The sequence below is a fragment of the Schistocerca cancellata genome, unplaced genomic scaffold, assembly GCF_023864275.1.
Source record: "Schistocerca cancellata isolate TAMUIC-IGC-003103 unplaced genomic scaffold, iqSchCanc2.1 HiC_scaffold_585, whole genome shotgun sequence".
NCBI classification, from domain to species: Eukaryota; Metazoa; Arthropoda; class Insecta; order Orthoptera; family Acrididae; genus Schistocerca; species Schistocerca cancellata.
In genome coordinates, this window is record NW_026046597.1 from 27,501 (window position 1) to 31,953 (window position 4,453).

General features: G+C 51.7%; 9 non-coding genes across 9 annotated transcripts; all 9 read right to left on the minus strand.

Annotated features, from left to right (window-relative positions):
- Positions 1 to 165: 165 nt before the first annotated feature.
- On the minus strand, positions 166 to 247 carry Trnas-cga (transfer RNA serine (anticodon CGA)). The gene has a single exon. It is a non-coding gene; the product is annotated as a tRNA-Ser (tRNA).
- Positions 248 to 385: 138 nt separating this feature from the next.
- Trnak-uuu (transfer RNA lysine (anticodon UUU)) lies at positions 386 to 458 on the minus strand. Its single transcript has one exon. It is a non-coding gene; the product is annotated as a tRNA-Lys (tRNA).
- A 354-nt stretch (positions 459 to 812) lies between these two features.
- On the minus strand, positions 813 to 894 carry Trnas-aga (transfer RNA serine (anticodon AGA)). Its single transcript has one exon. It is a non-coding gene; the product is annotated as a tRNA-Ser (tRNA).
- A 677-nt stretch (positions 895 to 1,571) lies between these two features.
- Trnas-cga (transfer RNA serine (anticodon CGA)) lies at positions 1,572 to 1,653 on the minus strand. The gene has a single exon. It is a non-coding gene; the product is annotated as a tRNA-Ser (tRNA).
- A 138-nt stretch (positions 1,654 to 1,791) lies between these two features.
- Trnak-uuu (transfer RNA lysine (anticodon UUU)) lies at positions 1,792 to 1,864 on the minus strand. The gene has a single exon. It is a non-coding gene; the product is annotated as a tRNA-Lys (tRNA).
- Positions 1,865 to 2,218: 354 nt separating this feature from the next.
- On the minus strand, positions 2,219 to 2,300 carry Trnas-aga (transfer RNA serine (anticodon AGA)). The gene has a single exon. It is a non-coding gene; the product is annotated as a tRNA-Ser (tRNA).
- Positions 2,301 to 2,977: 677 nt separating this feature from the next.
- On the minus strand, positions 2,978 to 3,059 carry Trnas-cga (transfer RNA serine (anticodon CGA)). Its single transcript has one exon. It is a non-coding gene; the product is annotated as a tRNA-Ser (tRNA).
- Positions 3,060 to 3,197: 138 nt separating this feature from the next.
- On the minus strand, positions 3,198 to 3,270 carry Trnak-uuu (transfer RNA lysine (anticodon UUU)). The gene has a single exon. It is a non-coding gene; the product is annotated as a tRNA-Lys (tRNA).
- A 354-nt stretch (positions 3,271 to 3,624) lies between these two features.
- Trnas-aga (transfer RNA serine (anticodon AGA)) lies at positions 3,625 to 3,706 on the minus strand. Its single transcript has one exon. It is a non-coding gene; the product is annotated as a tRNA-Ser (tRNA).
- Positions 3,707 to 4,453: the final 747 nt, after the last annotated feature.

The window sequence follows — 4,453 nt, forward strand, 5'->3', positions numbered from 1 at the left end:
CGCGAGAAAATGACGGGGGTGCGCTCGTGGGCCTGCGACGGTTTTCTGTATTACTAGCTTCCGTGCGAGGTGAACCGATAGCCACAGGAAGCAGAGGCCGCCGCGAAAATCAGTATTCTTAAACATGCGTGCGAAAATTTGTGCTCGTTTGTACGCAAAATCGCACGCAGCCGGTAGGATTCGAACCTACGCTCCCAGAGGGAATCTGATTTCGAGTCAGACGCCTTAACCACTCGGCCACGACTGCCGGTGGCGCCAGCTCCTCCCGACACATGCAACTGCTGCCGTTTAGAGCACTGCAGTGCCAGGAAACGGCACAGCTGCATTCTTTTCCGTCGTGCTTTCACCGCTACTAGGCGAGCCGCTACCAAAGTATTAAAATTTCCGCCCGGACAGGGGCTTGAACCCTGGACCCTCACGTCAAATGCCTTATGCTCTACCGACTGAGCTATCCGGGCTCACCTCACGTTACTACACCTCCCACTATGCTACGGACACATTGCCTCTTGTCCTTTACTGTTGGGCAATCGTTGCATGGAGCTGTTACTAATTAAGCGTCCTCTAAAATGCTGTCTACAAACGCATCACGCTAGGCTCGTAACAGACTATCGAAGAAAACTGACACACGATGTAAAATCAAATTGCAGCAGTTTTTACGTCTCATACGTTGAAGCAGAGGAGCTACGTGTTTTCTCGACACTCACTGGGCGATTGGAAAATTCACAAGCGTCTCGAATGCAATGTTTCCCACGTATTCGCTCATTTCACGGTTCCGTTGGAGATGCTCTTCACCTCTTGACACAAAAATGAAACGCAGTCGGTAGGACTCGAACCTACGCTCCCAGAGGGAATCTGATTTCTAGTCAGACGCCTTAACCACTCGGCCACGACTGCCGGTCGCATAAGCGTCTGTCGACAAGTGAAAACGGCTCCTTTTAAAGCAACCTGACGGCAGAAAACGACATGGCCTCACTCGTTTCAGTAGTGCTTCCGTGGCCAGCACAGTAGCCGTTACGACAGTGTATTAATTTTCTCCCGGACAGGGGCTTGAACGCGGGACCTTTTGGTTGAAGGCATAGTGCTCTGCCGACTCAGCTACCCTGTCCGCCTGCCAAGGATTATGGTACAGCTGCAATGTGTGGCAGTGATTCGCGTGTCGTAATTACTGGCTTGTGGCTCCAATGGCGACTTCACCGACTTCCCTCTGACGCACCGCTGACGCTAGTTTTCTCTCGTCTTAAACGATGGACGTACTTTCAAGCAGCTGCGAGATCTTACGAAAAGAAACGCTGCACCACTGCTTGTGCCGCACTCGAATGACTCAATTGCGATTCTTAAAAAGAAATGAATGCTCGCTCTGTCCAACACTTTCAAGCACGTCTGCGTACTCACGAACACGGCGACGGCGCGAGAAAATGACGGGGGTGCGCTCGTGGGCCTGCGACGGTTTTCTGTATTACTAGCTTCCGTGCGAGGTGAACCGATAGCCACAGGAAGCAGAGGCCGCCGCGAAAATCAGTATTCTTAAACATGCGTGCGAAAATTTGTGCTCGTTTGTACGCAAAATCGCACGCAGCCGGTAGGATTCGAACCTACGCTCCCAGAGGGAATCTGATTTCGAGTCAGACGCCTTAACCACTCGGCCACGACTGCCGGTGGCGCCAGCTCCTCCCGACACATGCAACTGCTGCCGTTTAGAGCACTGCAGTGCCAGGAAACGGCACAGCTGCATTCTTTTCCGTCGTGCTTTCACCGCTACTAGGCGAGCCGCTACCAAAGTATTAAAATTTCCGCCCGGACAGGGGCTTGAACCCTGGACCCTCACGTCAAATGCCTTATGCTCTACCGACTGAGCTATCCGGGCTCACCTCACGTTACTACACCTCCCACTATGCTACGGACACATTGCCTCTTGTCCTTTACTGTTGGGCAATCGTTGCATGGAGCTGTTACTAATTAAGCGTCCTCTAAAATGCTGTCTACAAACGCATCACGCTAGGCTCGTAACAGACTATCGAAGAAAACTGACACACGATGTAAAATCAAATTGCAGCAGTTTTTACGTCTCATACGTTGAAGCAGAGGAGCTACGTGTTTTCTCGACACTCACTGGGCGATTGGAAAATTCACAAGCGTCTCGAATGCAATGTTTCCCACGTATTCGCTCATTTCACGGTTCCGTTGGAGATGCTCTTCACCTCTTGACACAAAAATGAAACGCAGTCGGTAGGACTCGAACCTACGCTCCCAGAGGGAATCTGATTTCTAGTCAGACGCCTTAACCACTCGGCCACGACTGCCGGTCGCATAAGCGTCTGTCGACAAGTGAAAACGGCTCCTTTTAAAGCAACCTGACGGCAGAAAACGACATGGCCTCACTCGTTTCAGTAGTGCTTCCGTGGCCAGCACAGTAGCCGTTACGACAGTGTATTAATTTTCTCCCGGACAGGGGCTTGAACGCGGGACCTTTTGGTTGAAGGCATAGTGCTCTGCCGACTCAGCTACCCTGTCCGCCTGCCAAGGATTATGGTACAGCTGCAATGTGTGGCAGTGATTCGCGTGTCGTAATTACTGGCTTGTGGCTCCAATGGCGACTTCACCGACTTCCCTCTGACGCACCGCTGACGCTAGTTTTCTCTCGTCTTAAACGATGGACGTACTTTCAAGCAGCTGCGAGATCTTACGAAAAGAAACGCTGCACCACTGCTTGTGCCGCACTCGAATGACTCAATTGCGATTCTTAAAAAGAAATGAATGCTCGCTCTGTCCAACACTTTCAAGCACGTCTGCGTACTCACGAACACGGCGACGGCGCGAGAAAATGACGGGGGTGCGCTCGTGGGCCTGCGACGGTTTTCTGTATTACTAGCTTCCGTGCGAGGTGAACCGATAGCCACAGGAAGCAGAGGCCGCCGCGAAAATCAGTATTCTTAAACATGCGTGCGAAAATTTGTGCTCGTTTGTACGCAAAATCGCACGCAGCCGGTAGGATTCGAACCTACGCTCCCAGAGGAAATCTGATTTCGAGTCAGACGCCTTAACCACTCGGCCACGACTGCCGGTGGCGCCAGCTCCTCCCGACACATGCAACTGCTGCCGTTTAGAGCACTGCAGTGCCAGGAAACGGCACAGCTGCATTCTTTTCCGTCGTGCTTTCACCGCTACTAGGCGAGCCGCTACCAAAGTATTAAAATTTCCGCCCGGACAGGGGCTTGAACCCTGGACCCTCACGTCAAATGCCTTATGCTCTACCGACTGAGCTATCCGGGCTCACCTCACGTTACTACACCTCCCACTATGCTACGGACACATTGCCTCTTGTCCTTTACTGTTGGGCAATCGTTGCATGGAGCTGTTACTAATTAAGCGTCCTCTAAAATGCTGTCTACAAACGCATCACGCTAGGCTCGTAACAGACTATCGAAGAAAACTGACACACGATGTAAAATCAAATTGCAGCAGTTTTTACGTCTCATACGTTGAAGCAGAGGAGCTACGTGTTTTCTCGACACTCACTGGGCGATTGGAAAATTCACAAGCGTCTCGAATGCAATGTTTCCCACGTATTCGCTCATTTCACGGTTCCGTTGGAGATGCTCTTCACCTCTTGACACAAAAATGAAACGCAGTCGGTAGGACTCGAACCTACGCTCCCAGAGGGAATCTGATTTCTAGTCAGACGCCTTAACCACTCGGCCACGACTGCCGGTCGCATAAGCGTCTGTCGACAAGTGAAAACGGCTCCTTTTAAAGCAACCTGACGGCAGAAAACGACATGGCCTCACTCGTTTCAGTAGTGCTTCCGTGGCCAGCACAGTAGCCGTTACGACAGTGTATTAATTTTCTCCCGGACAGGGGCTTGAACGCGGGACCTTTTGGTTGAAGGCATAGTGCTCTGCCGACTCAGCTACCCTGTCCGCCTGCCAAGGATTATGGTACAGCTGCAATGTGTGGCAGTGATTCGCGTGTCGTAATTACTGGCTTGTGGCTCCAATGGCGACTTCACCGACTTCCCTCTGACGCACCGCTGACGCTAGTTTTCTCTCGTCTTAAACGATGGACGTACTTTCAAGCAGCTGCGAGATCTTACGAAAAGAAACGCTGCACCACTGCTTGTGCCGCACTCGAATGACTCAATTGCGATTCTTAAAAAGAAATGAATGCTCGCTCTGTCCAACACTTTCAAGCACGTCTGCGTACTCACGAACACGGCGACGGCGCGAGAAAATGACGGGGGTGCGCTCGTGGGCCTGCGACGGTTTTCTGTATTACTAGCTTCCGTGCGAGGTGAACCGATAGCCACAGGAAGCAGAGGCCGCCGCGAAAATCAGTATTCTTAAACATGCGTGCGAAAATTTGTGCTCGTTTGTACGCAAAATCGCACGCAGCCGGTAGGATTCGAACCTACGCTCCCAGAGGAAATCTGATTTCGAGTCAGACGCCTTAACCACTC